General features: G+C 35.9%; 1 long non-coding RNA gene across 1 annotated transcript; it reads left to right on the forward strand.

The window, feature by feature from the left end:
• The first annotated feature begins 331 nt into the window (after positions 1-331).
• Positions 332-19,936, forward strand: LOC121241326. The gene is made up of 4 exons (XR_005935701.1): positions 332-345; positions 2,159-2,165; positions 15,288-15,289; positions 19,767-19,936. It is a non-coding gene; the product is annotated as an uncharacterized LOC121241326 (long non-coding RNA).
• The last annotated feature ends 495 nt before the right edge of the window (positions 19,937-20,431 follow it).

The following is a 20,431-nucleotide window of genomic DNA, read 5'->3' on the forward strand; positions in this document are numbered from 1 at the left end:
ACAAACATATTTGGCTACATCATAAGATCCATGGACCACGTAATAACTTGGTCGGCTGATGAAAATCGATCATTTAGCATGGTCGGTGTAACTATTTCAATCTCTGATCTATATATGTACTTGTATCATGTAGTACTAAAGGAACATATGATCTTTACAAACGTTACATCGATATTGCCTAGAGAACAACCCACAGAGTCACGTGGACATTGTGGAACTCAAGTCTAAATTATTTTGACACACATGAACATGATGATGATAACTTTCATCACGACTATTCATCTCTCCCCATGCACTTTTCCCCTATTTTTTTTGTGCTTGGCTTGGTAACCTGCAGTTATATCAGTTGATCTATTTCCATGTCAACATCTTATAAATCACCAATATTAATGCCTCCTTTTGGAAAGGTTTATTTCCCACATATTTTGGTGTATGTAGTGAGCTAGAGTGGCCCCATATATGTATGAAAAATGAGTGAATTAATTAAGGTAACACCCATTAGATTTGTAACATTTCATGATTTGCCATGTCAAAGAATATATAAACAAAAAAATAATGTTGGAAGTACTAAGTTTTACTACATATATAGGCTTAACAAATTGAAGTGTGGCCAATTAAAAGTGACTATAAAAAAAGAGTCAAATCAATGTTTATTAATTACATTATTAATGCAAGATACCTCAAAGGCAGTGAAGAGATTATGCACCCTAGTAAGTTGGCCAAAATTGATAAATTTGTAAAAATGCACGCACAACATCAATTTCAGACTTCGATAAATTAACTCTTAACCCCGAAGTAGCTTCAAAACACAACAATAGTGCCCTCAATGCACGTAAATTATCAGAATTAGGCTCACTTAAAAACAAGGTATCATCAGTCAATAATAAATTACAAGTCTTTAAACTATTTGCTTGTCTCATTCACCCACCACAAAACTGGACAGAAAATTACCTTCCACTAAACTAGAAAGAAACCAGCCTATTCTCCATTCACCAAAATAGAAAATTTTGAAGTTGATACACAATGCTTTATCCATGACCACCATTTAACTTCAAAGCCATATCTCCTCAATAGATAATCAAATCCAAGCTTGCCCTTTGTCATAAGCTTTTTTCATATACATACGTCAGACTTGGCAATCAACATTTTCTTCTCAATTTAGGTTGTAAGAACAAAATGGTAGCTAGATATACTACTGCTTACTGCTGGCTTTTGTGTTTATAGGTAAAAATGAAAAATAATTAGAAAGACGTAAAGTTTTCTGTGTAATTTGATTGTTCTTTGTTGTAGTGAAACCCCAAACAACTTAGATATGTGAGAAAGAATAAAAACTCTAAGCTAGTTCATGTGAAAAAGGGATAAGATGGAATCTTGTTACCCTACAATTGAATAAACCTCTTGAGGTGCGTCGTAGTGGCACGTTTCCCCTATTTAATGCTCATCAGAAACAATGATGATTGTCTGAAAAAAACAATATGTGGGATTTCATGTCCCTTATTCTCATGTCTTTGAGAGTCAAAGCTTGTCTCCAAGTATGGAGACTAGTATTTATGATTTTAGTCTTGCCTAGTCACTGCACTAAGTCTTCTTGGACCTAACAATCTCTCTTCTACTAGATGGTCACCTGCATAAGATGGATAAGGCTTGGATGCATATCGAAGATAGATTGTAATCCAATGAGTATGCTGAAGGTGTTACACAATTCCTGGCTATGGCGCAAGCCCACACACCCGGATCTGATCACATTAGGTGTCCATGTAGGAAATGCCGAAATAGAGCTTTCTACTCTATTCATATAGTTGAAGATCATTTGTTCATTGTAGAGATTGATCCAACTTATATGGAATGGATAATCCATGGAGAAGATGATCCTTTCCTAGATGCTACATTTTCTGACGAAGAAGCAGATGATCCATCTGCTTACAGTGACTACATTGATGATGTCAACGAGATGTTAGATGACACTCATCATGGGTCATTTATGGATAATTCAGCTAGAAATGAAGGAAATGTAAACCCACATGATCAACCATCCACCTCTAATACTCCAACAAACCTTAATTTTGAGGAGTTGGTAGCTGATGCACGACGTCCACTTTATCCTTCATGTGATAAGTTCTCAAATCTATCATTCATCAACAAGTTGCTTCACATCAAGAGCATTGGTGGTTGGACCGTGAAGTCATTTGACATGGTGATAAAGCTCTTGCAAGCTGCATTTCCCAATGCTCTATTCCCTAACTCATATAACGATGCTCGCCGCTTGGAGCGTGGCTTGGGCTTTAGTTACAAAAAGATACATGTGTGCCCAAATGATTGTGCCTTGTTTTGGAAGGAAAATACATCGTTAAATGAGTGCCCTAAATGTAACGCATCTAGGTGGATTGTATGCACAAGTAAGCAACGAAGGATACCACAAAAAGTTCTCCGATATTTCCCCCTGAAGCCACGCTTGCAAAGGCTATTTATGTCAAAGAAGACAGCCCAAGTCATGAGATGGCATGTAGAAGCTCAAGTTGATGATCCGACATGCATGCGATATCTAGCAGATTCTAGTGTATGGAAAGACTTTGATCACAAACATGAGAGGTTTTCCCAGGATCCTCACAATGTTAGACTTGCTTTGGCAAGTGATGGGTTTAACCCATTCAATAACATGAGCAAATCGTACAGCATATGGCCAGTACTACTTGTGCCTTACAACTTGCCCCCTTGGTCATGCAAGAAAGATCCATACACCATGTTGTCCTTGTTAATCCCTGGCCCTAAGTCACCGGGGAATGATATTGATGTGTTCTTACGTCCTCTTGTCGATGAGTTGAAGGAGTTCTGGGAAGAGGGTATTCATACCTATAATGCATATAGTGTGCAAATGTTTAGGTTGCATGCAACGCTACTTTGGACTATCAATGACTTCCCCGCATATGTCAATCTTTTCGAGGTTGGCACCAGATCACATTTGGAGACGGAAAAAAAAATTCTTTAAATAGGTATCAAGAGCATCGACTCCAACCATCAAGGATCGAGGGAGAGGATTTGCTAGAACAATTACTTGGGGTGTCACATGTCCAATTTGGTAAATCTTTTTTGAAGAGGAAACGAACGCCCAACCAAGTAAATTGGATAGTAAAGTCTATATTTTTTGAGTTTCCGTACTGGTTAGACTTGGGGTTGAGACATAACTTGGACGTCATGCATATTGAGAAAAACATATGTGATAACGTGTTGGAAACTTTGCTCAATATTGAAGGGAAAACCAAAGACTCCGCCAATGGGCATAGGGATTTGGCTAATCTTGGACTAAGAAAAGAACTGCATATACAACATGATGACGATCGTATTTCTTTGAGTCTTGGTTGCTACATGTTAAATTTAAATGAGCGAAGAAAATTTTGTGCATAGTTGTCAAAAGTGAAATTCCCGGATGGTTTTGCCACAAACATTACACGGTGACTTAGTCTTAGTGATGGAAAAATCAAAGGAATAAAGAGCCATAATTGTCATATCTTTATGTAAGCACTGTTGCCGGTTGTTATTGGTGGGTTCTTACGGCCCGATGTGCGTCAAGCCTTAATAAGTTTAGCTCGTTCTTCAAAGAATTATGTTCACGAACTTTGCCCTTATCAGTGTTGCATCAGCTTCAAGCTAATATTCCTATCATTCGTTGTAAACTAGAAATGATATTTCCTCCCGCTTTTTTTGATATCATGGTGCACCTAGCCATTCATTTGCTAGATGAGGCATTGTTGGCAGGACCCATGCAATATAGATGGATGTACCCTTTTGAAAGGTATCTAGGGAAGTTCAAGCAGTACGTTCACAATAGAGCCCGTCCAAAAGGCTCAATTGTTGAGGCATATGTTTATCTCGAGTGTTTTACATTTTGCTCTATTGTATCTTCGCGATATTGAGACTAGATATAACCGAGAGGAATGCAACAATGACGTTGTTGGTGGTTCGAATGAGTCGGGAAATGAGCCTTGTTTATCTGTTTTCTCACAAAAGGTTCGACCATTGGGAATAACAAGCTCTTAGAAATTTTCTAACACACTAATGGCCAAGGCCTGATGGTATGTACTTAATAATTGCACAGAGGTTGAACGATACATAGAGTAATACTTGGAAAGTTTTTGCATTAACTGAAATTTATAGTTTTTACTCTCCTGGTAACGTTTGCTCACACATATACAGTGAGCACTGTAACATATTGAAAGAAGAGGACCCTCATTAATATCAATCGTAGGCACCAGAGTCAATTCTCATCATGGTTCAAATCATGTGTAAGATACTGAACCACTTAACATACATATGTCTCTCTTCTATATATAATGATGGAAAAACAATAATTGTATTTTCTTATGTCCTAGATTCGAGACTTGTGTGCAATTAGGCGAAGTGAGGTAACCGATGACATATATGCATTAGCATGTGATCCAGATCCGTGGGTCGTATCATATGCAGGATGCATAATGAATGGAGTTCGCTTCCATATGAAAAAGCGTGAAAGACATCGTCGTACCCAAAACAGCGGGGTGGTGGTCTATGGCGAGCACCAGGGATCCCCTGTTGACTTTTATGAAGTGTTGCATGATATTCTAGAATTATGCTATATGGGCTGGCGCAAGGTTTATTTGTTTAGTTGTGCTTGGTATGACGTTGGTGACCCGAGAAAGGGGATACGTGTCAGGGACCAATTGACGATAGTGAATACTGCTAGGCACAAGTATCAAGATGAGCCTTTCACCCTTGCATGCCAAGCATGGATCTAACATTGGGGGAAAGTTGGCAGGTTGTGAATAAGATTACAAATAGGAATGTTTACAACATTCGCTTGATGACTACTATTGATGATGAGAGTGATGATGACGAATTGTCTGGGGGTGAAGCAAAAGATGATGGTTACACACATCTCCATAACTATCCCCTATTCTCGAGAGTGAATCAGCCATGGGCGATCTATTGAATCGAGTTGATGAAGAGAATTTTCCCGTTGATCCAGCAATCATATCACGTCGAGTCTCGTCCGAACCAGTTGACGATGATTCATTTATTGATGATGACCCACTAGACGATGAATTGGGGATGTATGACATAAATGACGATGATAACTCCAGTAGCGAGCCTGGGAAACATCTTCATGAGGTGACAGATGATGATGACGGTAATATTAATGATGTATTGAGTATGTTAATTTAAGTTCAAATTCATAATGTAGACACGACTTGCTCAATATATAGTATATTGAATTTAAAGCAACATGATATATAATCCATATGTGTGATGAACAGTTGGGTTGCCGGCATCCACTCTCTCCCTTCATGCATGAATAAACCATCCATGAGCACCCATTGTGGTACCATACATTATTTTCATGGTTTCCATTTCACAACCCATAATATCAGTAAATTGTTGTCTACAACTTACTAATGTATTGATAACCTATTCTATTAGCTTACTTTGTATACGTGGCTATCGCAGATAACGCATGACTTCAATTGTTGATATCGATGAAGGTGGGTGAGATGTAAGTGTAAGAACCAAGTTGTGACAATTGCATTCCAATACATCAGGTATTTTATAGTTAACTACATGAGTACTATTATCTGGATGTTGTTGGTTCATCTTTAGAGGTAGGTTTTGCGTAAAATATGCGATTATCTTAAGTGGAAGTTTGTGGATTCAAGAACTGTTTAGCCAATAGCCTCCTGGGAAAAACTTGTGGGATTCGTTTATTATATATTGTATAAGTCTTGGTTGGATATCATATGTCCAAACATCTAAGTTTACCAGATGAGTTTAGATGAGTGTTGCCCCTAGGCTATTGGTAGATATTAAATTTTATTAGAGGCTGTACAAAAGTGTTGTTTTACATTTAAGAAGAGCCGTAACATGTGCCTATAACATACTAATAGTGATATGGATTAAGAAAAACAAATGTTGCATTGGCATTTTAAACTTAGGAAGCAGAAGAGGTTGTTAGCTACGTAAAGGAAAAAAGAACTACTCATGTGATTCTAAATTACCTTGTGTGCAGATTCAATGGTTTCTTTAAATCAAGAGATGTTCTTGGTCTACCTACATCAAAGGTCAAGGCACGAAAGTTGTTGCAGTGGGATGATGAGCTTCTTTGAAGTGCCAGCTTGGGAATGTAGGAGATCCACGTGTTTGTCTGGATTATTTCGTTAAATGGAGTAATATGGTCACAAAATGGGGATGATGTGTAAATGTATAAGTAAATAATACTCAAACTGCATATGATGACATAGTTGATGGATTGCACTCCAGATGGATAACATAGATTGTCATAAGGTGTTGGAAGATTAGGCTAGACTTTATGAAAAAGGTGTTGGGAATTCAAATTAGGACATGCAAACACAATAGAGCTATATGCAAAAACCCCAAAAGTCTACGTAGATATTTAGGTGGGGTTAAATTTTAACTTATGTCAATGTGATAAGAAAAGACACATTAAATTGAGGCTAAGCTGGCTGAACCAAGAATATAAACAAATCTCCTAAGCACACAATTTAAGAAGAGATCTTAAAATGAAAGAAATTTAAACTTAATGCACCTAACCATGTTATTAATGTAACACATGTTAGTTTTTAACATATGTTAATGTGATAAGAAAAGAAACATTAAATATGAGGTTTTATTGGCTAAATTAGGTATTATGGACAAATCTCCTAAGCAAAAAAATTAGTCATGTATTGACAAGTGAAATAAATTTAATATTCATGCACCTAAATCTGACAAAGTCGTTGTATAAATTAGGCTCAAAGGCAAAAATGATAAATATTTTTTGACACAGCAATATAATTTGTGCAAAGCATAATTTTATATTTTCCAAATTATAATTCATGTAAAATGAGAGTAACACATATAACTTTGAATTCGTGCATAGAGAAGAGCAGTAGATAAAGTTACATATATAAAGAGGCGGGAGATTGTATAAGGGCGGGATCGTAATTTAAATTTGGGTGGGAAATGGCGCCAGGGGTCATATCCTAGAGCAGATGGCTTCCTCTGCTTCCTGGACAGCTGGCAGTTTCTTGATGGTTTGCTGGACTTAATTTGTACTCTGCTTTTTCGAGAAGAGAAACGGAGTGAAGTCATTTTGGTAGTCCAGAAAAGAAAGCTTATTTGCCATCATTCTTGTTCCAGCAAGAAAGCTCCCAGTTCTAGTGGTTAGCTCTTGAAGCCTGTGTTCATTTCCTATGTGGGAGCTACTTCTCTTCTTCCATTAAACAGACAATATCAAGTATATTCTCTTATTGATCTCTTACACGCAACCCAGACCCAAGTAAACCATGTACAAGTAGTTTTGCTTTTCTAATTTATTCCTTATCCTCCTTCTGGCTGGATAGGTAATTTGTGCATAGTATTTAGCTATGTTTTACACAGTATAACTACATATCTTTCATTTCAACTGTTTTTTGTTATCTGAGTTTGGGATTATTTAGAATATTGGGCTGCAAATTCAAGTCTACCAACAAATTTTTAGACATTTCAGTTTTATATTTTGCATTTCAAAATGGTATAGAACACAGATGTGCCAGCACTTTTGGCCTTGGAAATAATCTTATTGGGTATCAAATAGATACCGTAAAAGCTAGTAGAGATTATTGGTTGTTTTCTTATATGTTCCCCTATAAAAATGAGATTTCAGTAGAGACTATAAAGTGTTATTTAATACATAGATGTAAGATACATGGTTGATTGTTAAAAAAAAAACAGAACTTGATTCAGGTTTTGGGTTTGAAAATTTCATATATGTAATAGTAAATACACTTTATAAGAAGTTAGTAATTAAGTTAAAACCTATTAGATATGCTAAATGGACGGGAAAACCACAAGTATATCAAGTCATACCTGAGCAGAATTTATCTTTTGGTAGATTAAGAGCTTGAGCCTCAAAATATGTTCAATGAGCAAAAAATAAAAAATAACAACTATATTTTTAAGTTTAATGAAAAATACAACACATATAGAAGTTGCCTCTAACTTTTTTCGATTTGACACTAACCTGAAAGGCACTTCACAATCTTACAAGGGGCAACATTTGCTCATTCCCATTACTATTGATTTATCTATGAACCCCACAAAATGAATTACAATAGGAATTATATCCATTAAAGCTTCTTAGTTAAAAAATGTATGATCTAAGGTGAGTGAATATTACTTGCAATATTAGTAATCTTCTAGATACATATATGTGTAGCAGTTACATGTGTAGCAGTGATCATCAAACATTTAAATATGTTCATGTATAAAGGCATGCTCTCTAGTGGTCTATTTATAATGATTTACTCATTTTGCAGAGGCTGAATGATCTCTTATTTGGGTTTAGTATGTAAATAGTATATTAATAGGTGCTTACCTGTGTTTTGTTTGCTTACTTGTGCTTACTTCAATTGAATTCAAGCAAAGGCAAGGATGTAGAGATCTGTAAAAAGGGGAAGGAGGGGGCAACTCCGACACTCAAGACCGATCATATGTAGCAGCCCAGATGCAGAAGCATTGCCTCCGAGAAATATTTTACGAGACGAGATTGACTCAAATGAATCGACTCAGGCAATAGGAGGTGCAGGCGTACAAGAATGCATGGAAGCAGTACAGGGTGGAAAGGGGAATATAAAAAAGGTAAGTCTTTCAACGTACTCATAACTTATGCATATTTTGTGATCAATTCATATAGGAGTCAAATTGGAGCATTTATTCTGGTTTGTGGATCGTATTTTAATTCTAAATTTAACTCCATAACTTTTCGAGATATAGATCCACCTATTCAGAAATAGGGTCAAGGGCCTGTGCAGGGCACACTATTTGAATGCCTCCGAAAGGTGGGTAAGGTTCCTTTAGATATAAAGGATGGCCATCGAGGTCCTTCGTGTGAGAATGCCTCCATCTTCACTGGTCGAGTTACGTGGATAGTTAAAGTATACGCAGACATGAGGCATGAAAGTTGGAGTTTTGTACCTGAGGAGGAGAAGCGAGAGCTAGTTGATCGTGTTAGGGTAGGAGAGTTATTTTATAGTAACCAATTAAAATGTACTTTTTTACTCATTTAGCTTATAGTGAGTTTGCTGAAAATATGTAACAACAAGCATAACTAAACTTGCAGACTGATTTTGTAGTGGATTGGGGGAAAGACAACCATCGAGAAATGGTTGTGTTACATTTGTCCGAAAAGTATAATGCATATCATTATGAATTGCACAAAATCTCTCAAAAATATGGATCGCATGAGGAGGCCCTGCGTGGTGGGACACCCATGGTGGAAAAACCTGTTTGGGAGTTGCTTTGTGAGAGGTGGGCAAGCAAAACATTCAAGGTATATATGCTTTAAATTGCATTTTTCAAGTATGGCTATCGATGTTATCCCATATTTTTTTTGTTTGTGTTAGATGTGATATATATATATATATATATATGTATAGATATATATACTACTGCCTTTTTAAATGCCAGCAACAAATATAGAAAACGAGACTTGATTTATGGGTAAAAAATGCAGGAGAAACCTCGAAAAAACACTACAAATAGGCAAAAACTAAAGGTGAATCATACCCAGGGGAGGAAATCATTTGTAAGGATTTTGGAAGAGAATGTTTGTGTCTTTTATGATGTATTTAGTAAGTATTATAAATATGAAGAGACTTGAATATTAACATACATGGTTAATGATGTGTGGCAACAAGAGAGCACCAAATATGGTCGCTTTCTATAAACAAACACATTGGTCAGCACGGAAGGGCAAAAACATCAATGTCACAACTGAACACAATTATGTGAGAAATACTTGTGTTTGAATTAACTTGTGTTAGACAATATATTGGAACAAAATTAATAGGATATCTGATTTTCTCTGATATTATTTTCAGAATATCATGATGGAGAAATTGAATGAGAAAGATCCCAAGGAAGATGTTGATGAAGCGGCGGCTGACATTTTCAAATAGGTGTTAGGGTTCAAATCTAGGTACGCACAGGGGATGGGGCACATGGTCATTCCTGACCCCTCTCCTTCAATGAAGAAGAACAAAGTTTTTATGTGTCTAGCGGAGGAAAATGAACGGAATTAGAGTGATGCAAAAATGTATAAGAGCAAACTGATGCAAAAATGTATAAGAGCAAACTAGACCAGATGATGGCTGATATTGTGGCTTTGATGAGGAATTTTTCTGAGTACAAGAAAGAAATGAACTTTCGGGTATTTGAGTTGGAGCAAAATACTGAGTCTCATAGAGAGACTCAGCAAGATGCTTAGGCGTCCCAAGTCCAGTATATAATTTTTGTGGACTTTTTTTGTGGATGAAAACAATCCAATGGCCATTGCAGTTTGTAGAAAGGGAAATATTTTCCTATTTGCAGTGAATATGATATTGTTAGGTTGGGTAAGTTAGAACTAGTACAGGAAAATTAACAAGAGTTTTGGTCTATTTTTTGCTAGCGTTTTGTATTGGATTATGATATGTAAGTCTTAACTTTTGAATGTCTTGCTGCTTCAGAGAGACTTGTGGTTATGAATGGCTAATTCCAGGCTATAATTTGTGCATTTAATTAATGGTTTGTAGACTGTGTATATATTAAACCAAACTAAGTAGGCTAATATGATTTTTGCTTTCATTGTATGTAGGTTTAAGCTGTCTCCATAACTTAGCTGGAAATTTGATGGAAGGATAGAACAATAGTTGGTAGAGATACAATAAGTTAAGGTTGCTGGAAATATTAGCACTGTAAGGAATTGATAGCAGTAAGTATTAATTTTTCAGCCCATTTGCTATTTTTTATTCAAGTTAATTATGCAAATACATGGTGGATGACTTATCATACTACATCCTTGGTTGGCACATATCTGAAGGTCTTAATGTGCATAATGCAGTTTGGTTAGTGTTATTCCCATGTTATTATAAGACTATGGTTCTCAAGTAGCTTAGACCAACTTCAAACAAGTTGGTTATGTCACTACAAGAAATCAGACTTTTTCCATTGATTCTAAGGTCGCCGCAAAAAAAAAAAAAATCATCGTAAATAGTCCTTATTTGCGGCGATTTTCAAGTCGCCACTTAATTCCAACATGAAATTTGGAAATCCTGATGGGGAATTTACGGTTTATTTTATTGCGGCGAGTTTAGTCTTCACAATAAAATATTATTTACTGTAGCATCATTTTCCATTCGTCGAATTTAGAAATCGTCGTAATATATACTATTTGCAGCTAAAATTGTCACCATAAAAGTCGTTTGGACCACTTAATGCTTAGTAGCGGCGAATTAAAAGCGCCACAAAAGATAATTAAATTTAAATCACGCGCGTCTTTCCACCTCAATTTAATTCCCTCAAGCCGTCTCCCCCTCTCCTCTCTCCTCAATCCCTCTTCTCCCTCACGTCTCTACCGCGCACAGCCCGTCGCCAGCGACCCCACCATGCCACCGCCACCCCTTTATTTCACCTCCTCATCTCGATACGTTTCCCCCAGTTCCTATGAAACATCATCACCTCCTTTGACGAGAAATCCCATTTCCCCTTCCCCTTGCTGAAACTCGCAGTGCCTATATATCGGTGATTTCTTTTTCGTCTGAAAACATACTCCAGTGAAGGGACCCGCCGAAGGCCACAACCATCATCTTTCTCACGGAAACGATGGCTAGCTATAGGTAATTTCATTTCCACCACTGCACGGTTTAGGGTTTCTTCAATGACCATATGAAATTTATTGGGGATTGAGGGGTGGTACCTTTAATCTAGTCTATTCAAAACCTTTATTTCACTTTATTTGATTTGTGCAAGAGTTGAGTTGGCTGAAGGGCTCTGTAGTCAGGTGCAATGACCACGGTGTTCTCGCGTCGGTTTCCCTCTCAACGCTAAACGACGTCCATTGGCTTCCAATTTGAAGTTACATTAATTTTGTTGTTAAATGGCAAATTTTATTTGGCATTCTTGTGATACCCTTCAATCCTTCCAGGGTGCTTCTTGCAAATGTGTTTTTTTAGAGTACTTTGTTGTTAAGTTCAATGATCTTTCTCAACTCTGTTTTTTCCCTTTCAGCAAGTCTGAGATTAGTTTAGGTGCAGTTCTTAGTGTAGTTACCAGTTCTTAGTATAGTTACTATACATTTTGGGTTCTTATTTTAAGTTACTATAGACTTTGGATCTTTTTTGAGTATGTAAAAATAATATTAATGCAATCCAAAGTGTAAGGTAAAATTGTGAAGCCTGCAAAACTTGGATGCGTATAATATTTTTTCTGTATTCTGTTTTGTGCTCTTTTTTTTTTTAATTTTCTGAAACACCTTTCCCGGCGACTAAAATTCGCCGGAAATAATTTTTTCATAGCATAAATATATTTTTGGCGACATTAAATCGCTGGGAAAACTACCCACTAGAAATACTTAATGACGATGATAATTTAAAATCGCTGGGAAAAAATAATGATTATTTGCGGCAATTTATTAACTTTTTGTGACGGGTACAAATCGTCGAAAATAACTTTTTTCAGCGATTTTAATGGTAAACGAGAAAGTCATTTCCGTCGATTTTTGGAACATTTTCGATAGACTAAAATCGCCGAAAACAATATTTTTTGTGATGATTTTTGCCTATCGCTGGAATTGATCAAAAGTGGCTTTAGGATTTTGTCAAACCTGCAGTGATTTATAAATTGTCGAAAATAATCAAATGCAGCAATTATTAGGGGTATTTGTGACGATTTTGAGCACTGAAAAAGGTCTGATTTCGTGTAGCGTGTAATAGTCAGAATATAACTCTATTTTGGTCTCTCTCTCAATAGATATAATGTTTAGATTAGATTCAGGTTGTAATTCCAATATACATTTAGCATGGTTAGGAGTAAAGTTTACATTATATATAGATATGTGTATATATATTGATGGTTGAGCCAAAGTTACATGAGTCTAGTGCCATGTAAAAAAGATATAGTTTCATAACTTTATTCTATTATCAGAGAAAGACTTGTGGTTATTATGTTGATCATGGAAGGTGTTAGAAAATTCATGATTGGTTGTTATTGACATTTACAAATACTTAACTGAAATAATTTGTAAACCATTGGGTGGTTTGGTTGGTTGGTTAGTTGGTTTGTGGGGGCACTAACCTCAAAGACTATTCCATGCATGCTTTAATTACATACATTAAGTGAGGACTTTATCCATGCATGATGGTTTGTTTTTCCTAATTTGGTCCATGCTTGATGACTTGTCAGCCATGAGAACCATAACTAATTGACAAGAAATATGTATTGAAGGGCGGGACCATGTATTCTGCTATAGCAGAATAAATTACGGAAATCATCTTGTATATGTCACTGTAGTATTTACAATAGCATAAAAGTTGGTAGATATATATATATATATGTATATATATGCACACTTCCATGCTTTTTATGAATACAATAACTTATTACTTATCAAAAAGAGTATATATATATATATATATATATATATATATATATATATATATATATATATATATATATATATATACTTCCATGTAAAGTTTTGAGATTCAACTCTTGACATTTGGCATTTTCCATGCATCACCCTAGGATACTCTTTTTGGGAAGCCTCATTATTTGTGATTAATGCACTATGGATAATTAAACTTATGTACAACATGTTACAACAATTATCATGTTACAACAACACTTATATGGATAATTAAGCCTCATTATTTGTGATTCAACAATTGTTGGAGGTCCTTCGTTGTTTTGGATTTCCTCCTTCTTTTTGTGATTTAATTCATGCTTGCATTTTGAATATTTGGTACTCTGTAATGCTTAATGGAACGATGAGAGATTTTTTTCAAGGTGGTCGTGGGTTACGTCAGGGGGATCTATTATCGCCTTACCTATTTATTATTATTCAGGAAGTCCTTTCTCGTCTTTTGAAATAGAGTGTGGCAGCAAACAAGATTGGGCATTTCTCCCAACCTCGAGGTACTCCTCAGATTTCTCATCTTATGTACGCAGATGACATTGTGATTTTTTTTAATGGGAGTAAGAAATCTGTTATGAAACTTTTATTGGTATTTGAAAAGTATGAAGCATGGTCAGGCCAGATGATTAATAAAGAAGAAACAACCATATTTTTCTCTTCAAAAATTTCTGTTGCTCGTAAGAGAGCTCTAAAAAGGTTGACAGGGTTCTCAGAAGGCTCCTTTCCCTTTAAATACCTGGGGATTCCGATTGTATTGGGGCGTCTAAAACATGTGCATTTGGAGGAGATGGTTAACAAAGTCTGGAACAAAATTAACGGCTGGAAAATGAAGCTACTCTCAATTGGTGGTCGTCTAATACTTCTTCGGCATGTGCTTTCTAGTATGGCTTTACATTTATTTGTTGTTTTGCAGGTTCCTCAATCTATTATTAAAGTTTTAAATCGTATGATGAGTACATTTTTCTGGGGTGAGGTAAATGGTAAAACAAAAAAAAAAAGTGGGTGTCATGGGATAATATTTGTAAGCCAGAAAAGGAAAGGGGCCTAGGTTTGCGCAAATTGGAGGATGTGCAAAAAGCATTGCATATGCGGCTTGCATAGAATTTAATTCAAGGTAAATCCTTATGGGCAAAATTTTTAAAGAAAAATATGTGGGCTCTTCGCCTTGATCTCTCATTGATATGAAAAAAGGATCGAGGTTTTGGAAAATGATAGTTAAGAGTATTCCTGATGTGCTAAATAATTCAAAGTGGAGAGTGAGGGAGGGGAATATTTTATTCTAGTATGATAAATGGAGGGATAGGGGTCCGTTATTTGAGGAATTTCAGATAGTGGGGAGTCCGGTGCTTAAAGTAAAGGAGTGTATGCTGAATAATAGTTGGGATATGGACCTTTTGGTTTCGTTAGTGGGTCAGGATAATGTGGATGATATTATTGAGATTTTGGCCGATTGTAAGGAGCAGTCTGATGTGTTGATCTGGACTAAACACGAGAGTGGTAATTTTTCTACTAAATCAGCTTGGGATTGTATTAGAATAAGAGGTTCAGGTTTGGATTGGCATCCTTGGATGTGGCATAGGTTGTTGCCTCTTAAAATTTCGGTTTTTATGTGGAGAGCATGGAATCCGGCTTTGAGTGTTGATGATAGTCTTAGACGGATTGGGATCCCGATAGTTTCTCGTTGTGATTGCTGTGAAGTAGGTAAGTATGAGGATCAAAATCATGTTCTGTTTGGAGGAGAGTTTGCATTTAACATATGGCATTATTGTGGTAATATTTTTGGTCTACCTCTTGGTCGTACTTGGATGGAGACGGTGACGGCCTGGTTTAGACGTGCGTCAACTGACTCTCAAGTTGGGATTTTTGTGGGGTTACTTCCGTCGATTATTAGTTGGCATCTTTGGTGTAGAAGATGCACTGCCCGTATGGAGGGGCGCATTCAATCTATTAGTGTGGTTTGGCATACTATTAAAAATTGGATGGGCTCAATTAGTCAAGACATGGAAAAGGTTAAGAAATGTTCTACGTATGAATTGCAGATTTTAAATGCTTTGCAAATTACGTCTAAAGTCCCCGTGAGGCAGTTTTTAAAGATTGTGGCTTGGCAAAAACCTGCTCAAGGATAGTTTAAATTGAATACAGATGGTAGTAGCCTAGGAAACCCAGGATCTTCAGGGGTGGGTGGTATTATTAGAAATGATCAAGGTCACTTGGTTCATGCTTTTAATTCTTATATTGGTTTCGGTTCTAATAATAGAGCTGAGTTGTTAGCTCTGATGCAGGGTCTTAAAGCTTGTAAAAATCTAGGGATTAATAATAGAATTAAATTCTCAAGTGGTAATCTCCTGGTGGATTAGGCGGAGATGTGGAGTATGGTATATGGAATATTTTTGGGAGGATATACTTGTTCTTATGGACTCGATGGTTTGCGTAGTTCGGCACGTTTATAGGGAAGGTAACAAAGTTGCTGACTGGTTGGCTCGGAGTGGGGTGGCTGGTCTAAATACAGAATGGACTATTGTTGGAGACTTGCCTAGGATCCTTCGAGGATTAGTTCGATTGGATAAACTTGGTTTACCATCTTTGCGTTGCTGTCAGAGTTAACCCTCATGTGCTGTTTGGTTGTTGTGTTGGTTTGGTAAGATTTTATTGTCTATTTTTGTTGGGCTAACGTTTTTTTTTTTTTTTTTCTGCAAGTGAGGATTTGTTGCTTGTTTTTTTTTTTTTTTTTTTTTTTTTTGTGTGTGTCATGTCCTTTTGTTTATTGGATAGCAAAAACTAGGCTTTTTTTATACCTGGTTTCAGAACTTTATATTATATCTCCAGGTATTGGTATATAACCACGGTTTTCCCCTACCATAAGTGAAGGTTTATTAATAAAATCGGAACGGGGTCACTTGTGGACAGGTGATTCTCGACTCTTTATAAATAAAAAAAAGCTTCCCAACCCATGTCACTTCCTCCACCATATAAGCTGTATTAATATCAATGGACATAGTTCTCATCAGAAACATTTACCATCAACTACCAACATGAATGGCCAGACTTAGAATAGGTGTATGAAATGAAGGGGGATTCAAAACCTGGACGTCAGCTTTTATTTGGCTAGTAATTTAATATAATTGTTAACTATTTGCATCAGTTTGCCCTGTTGGTTTTGCTATAGTAATGTTCTAGCTAGTATCTTTGCCTTAAATAAGTGTTTTCTATTGGTTAATACAGTTTTGCATGGATGACAATTTTTTCAGGTGGATTTTAGGACACCATGCTTTGTGGATCAATAGGGGAATATTAATGATGTATTCAAGAATGAAGATTGTCTCAGTGAATCAGCATTACTGCAACATGAGAGGTTTACTGCAGTGATGTGTCTTTTAGTCCCAAACTTATCATCCATGTTGTTGGCCTGTACTTTGGTTATATTTGTAGACATAATTGTATTTTGATGGCCTTAATTGACTGGTTAACCTAGTGGACAGATTTGTAAAGTACAATATTAATTATGTATAATATATGTTGGTAATCTGAATCTTTGGTTGGATTAGTTTTTTGGGTGTTGGTTACATTTGTTGATGGATTATTGTGTTGAAAGAGGTTCAATACAGGCTTGTTTGTGGGAAGAATGTAGGAAGAGTTGGTTTTTGGTTGGATTGTTTGTGGGATTGATTGGTAGGAAACCGATTTTTTTCATAGTAATAGACATTAATCAGAACAAACTTTTTAAGAAGAATTGATTTGGTCACAAAACAGTTTTTTTTTTTTTTTTTTTGCACAATTGTATTTCCCACGACTAATATTCCTAGGTTTGCAATCTTTTTCGACCGATTATTTTGATGGAAAATATTTAACCAAACTAATAGAAATATTTATTCCCACCGACAATTGTAATGAGAAAATCTCTTTTGCCATGAATTAATACCCGTGGGATATAGTAAAAATCATTTTTTCTATAAAATGAGCTTTACCAGCAATAACTATTTACAATTACTCCAGTTAATAGCAAGTGCTCTTTTCCGACCAATTAGTTGTGGTGGGAATAGCTTATTTCCAATAGAAGTCACCATCCAGAGTAATTTTTTGCCATAAATGAATTGGTGGGTAAAACTTAAAAGATATGACTTTTAACACGAAGTAAATTTATGAATATAGTAGATTTTCCACAAACTACTTGCATGGATAATGACATTATTACTGACCATGAGTTGATGTTAGTGAACTTATTTGCCACGAAATTAAAATGTCTTATCCGCCGTTGATGTCGTGGCAAAAAGGATAGCTTTTCCCGTGAAATAGAGATTTGGTGGAAAAAGAACTTTTCCCCACCAATTTTATGCCACATGTCTCCCACAACATAAATTGGTGGAAAATAGATATTTTCCCACGAAGTTTACACTTTTTTCGACCACAGTCCCTCCTGAGAAAAAACAAGATTTGTTGTAGTGGATATACACATATATATCCCTCTATCGATAATATTTTTTATGAGTAATGTTAGGGACAAATTTGTCAAGAACTTGATGAGAAACCCGATTGAGAACTCAGTGAAGGTAGAGAGGGAGTGAAGCAGAGGAGAGAAAATAAAATCTGTGTAATCAATTAAATGAATTGAATTGAATATTTACAAGTGTTAAACTGCATTTATACAACAATAGGAACTTAATAATAGAATAACAGAATAACAGAAATTAATTCTTCTTCTTTGCTTTCTCTACTTTGACTTTTCTTCTTTAGACTTTAACTCCATATTCTCAATGTGTGAAGCTATACTCCAACACCCCCCTCAAAATGAACATGTACATTGAGAATGTTCATCTTGCGAAGAGTATGATGAAAAAGTAATGAACCAAGGGGCTTTGTGAATATGTCTGCCAATTGTAATCTTGAAGGAATGTAGAAAAACTTGATAATCTTCTGCTGTAACTTCTCTCTAACAAGATAGTAATCAATTTGTATATGTTTTGTTCTTTCATGTAGGACTGGATTTGCGGCAATAGACAAAGCTGACTTGCTATCAGTATAAAGTAATGTTGGTTGATGATGGTTGATGTGTAGATTTTGTAGAGCATAAAGTAACCACTAAACTTCACAAGTAGTTGCTGCCAATTCTTGATATTCTACTTATGCAGAAGACCTACTAATAGTGGCTTGCTTTTTAGATTTCCATGAAACCAATGATTTTCCCAAAAAAATTGCAAAATCTGTAATACTTCTTCGAGTGTCAATACAACCTGCTCAATCATTTTCTCAGAAAGCTTTAAGTTGTGATTCTGATGAGGATGAAAAAAAAAAAAAAAAAAAACATTGTCCTAGTGTAGCCTTCAAGTATCTTAGTGCTCTAACTACTGCTTGATAATGACTAACAGCAAGTTTAGAAAGAAACTGACTCAGAACTTGAACATAATAGGCTAGGTATGGTCTTGTCATTGTTAAGTAGAGCAGTCTTCCAACAAGCCTTCTATAAGCGGATAGATCCTCATAAATATTAGAATCAGTTGCAGTTAACTTGAGATTAGACTCCATTGGAAAAACAGCAGGCTTTGAACTAAGAATACTAATGTCTTGAAGTATGTCTAATGCATACTTTCTTTGGCAGAGAGAAATACCAGTTTTGGATCTTGCTACTTCCAAGCCAAGGAAGTATTTTAGCTGCCCTAAGTCTTTGATGGTGAACTTGTCGTGCAGAAAAGTGTTGAGTAGCTGAATTTCTAGTAAACTGTCACTAGCTAGTAATACATCATCTACATATACTAGTAGTGCCACGAAAGAAGTTACAGATTTCTTAACGAACAAGGAGCAGTCAGAATTGCCTTGAATAAATCCATAACTAAGAAGAGCGGTAAATAGCTTTGCAAACCACTGTCTAGAAGCCTGCTTTAACCCATAAAGACTTTTGAGAAGTTTGCAAACTTTGTTATCCTCTTTGACAACCAATCCAAGAGGCAACTCCATATAGACCTCCTCATGTAAGTCACCATGTAAAAATGCATTAATTACATCTAATTGGTGAATATTCCAATTTTTAATTGCAGCAGCAACAAGTAGCAATCGAATAGATGTAATCTTAGCTACAAGAGAAAAGTTAGCAAATAAGTCTAATCCTTCTTGTTGAGTATAACCTTTTGCCACCAATTTGGCTTTATGCCTTTCTATAGTTCCATCAGCCTTGTATTTGACTTAAAATACCCATTTACAACTTACGATCTGTTTGTTTTTAGGAAGAATAACAAGCTCCCAAGTTTTATTTAACTCTAAAGCATCAAGTTTATTTTTCATAGCAGTCATTCGAGTACTTTAACAGCTTGTATGTAAGCTTTAGGCTGCGTTTGGTTCCCAAACTCAGCTGAGTTCAATTTAACTTTAAGCTGAGTGTAACATCCAAACATTCAACTGTCAAATTACTAAACTCATCACAACTCAAAACCTTCTTACACTTGAGACCCACAACCTTTTTCAACTTCAAACATATTTATACGTGGGACCCACAACCTTTTCAACTTTCCATAGAAAGTATTAAACCTATATTAACATCCAAACACAATTTAAACTCAATTTAGATGGGCCCCACATAATTCTCTCCACTACTCAACGCACTACTATTCATAAAGAACTCAACTCAGCTGAGCTAAGCTTAACATCCAAATGCACCCATAGGCTTTGAAAATTTTGAAATGGAAGCAAGAAAGGCTTTATGTGAAGCTAACAATTGATTAGCAGAAAGGAAGGAAGAAATAGGATAGGGCTTACCTTTAGTGGAAAGACAACCAATAGAAGGAGATGCATGGTTTGCATTTAAGGATGAAGAGACATTGCCACAATAATAATCCTGTAGAAAATTGGGTGTTTGTTTAATTCTAGAGGATTTTCTTATGTGTGGGATATTTGAAGTATTTTGATGAGGAATCTGATCAGTATTGAAATTTTGATGAGGAATCTGATCAGTATTGAAAAGATACTAATCATTAAGTGAAGCTATTT

This window comes from Juglans microcarpa x Juglans regia, chromosome 7S, assembly GCF_004785595.1.
Source record: "Juglans microcarpa x Juglans regia isolate MS1-56 chromosome 7S, Jm3101_v1.0, whole genome shotgun sequence".
Taxonomy (NCBI): domain Eukaryota; kingdom Viridiplantae; phylum Streptophyta; class Magnoliopsida; order Fagales; family Juglandaceae; genus Juglans; species Juglans microcarpa x Juglans regia.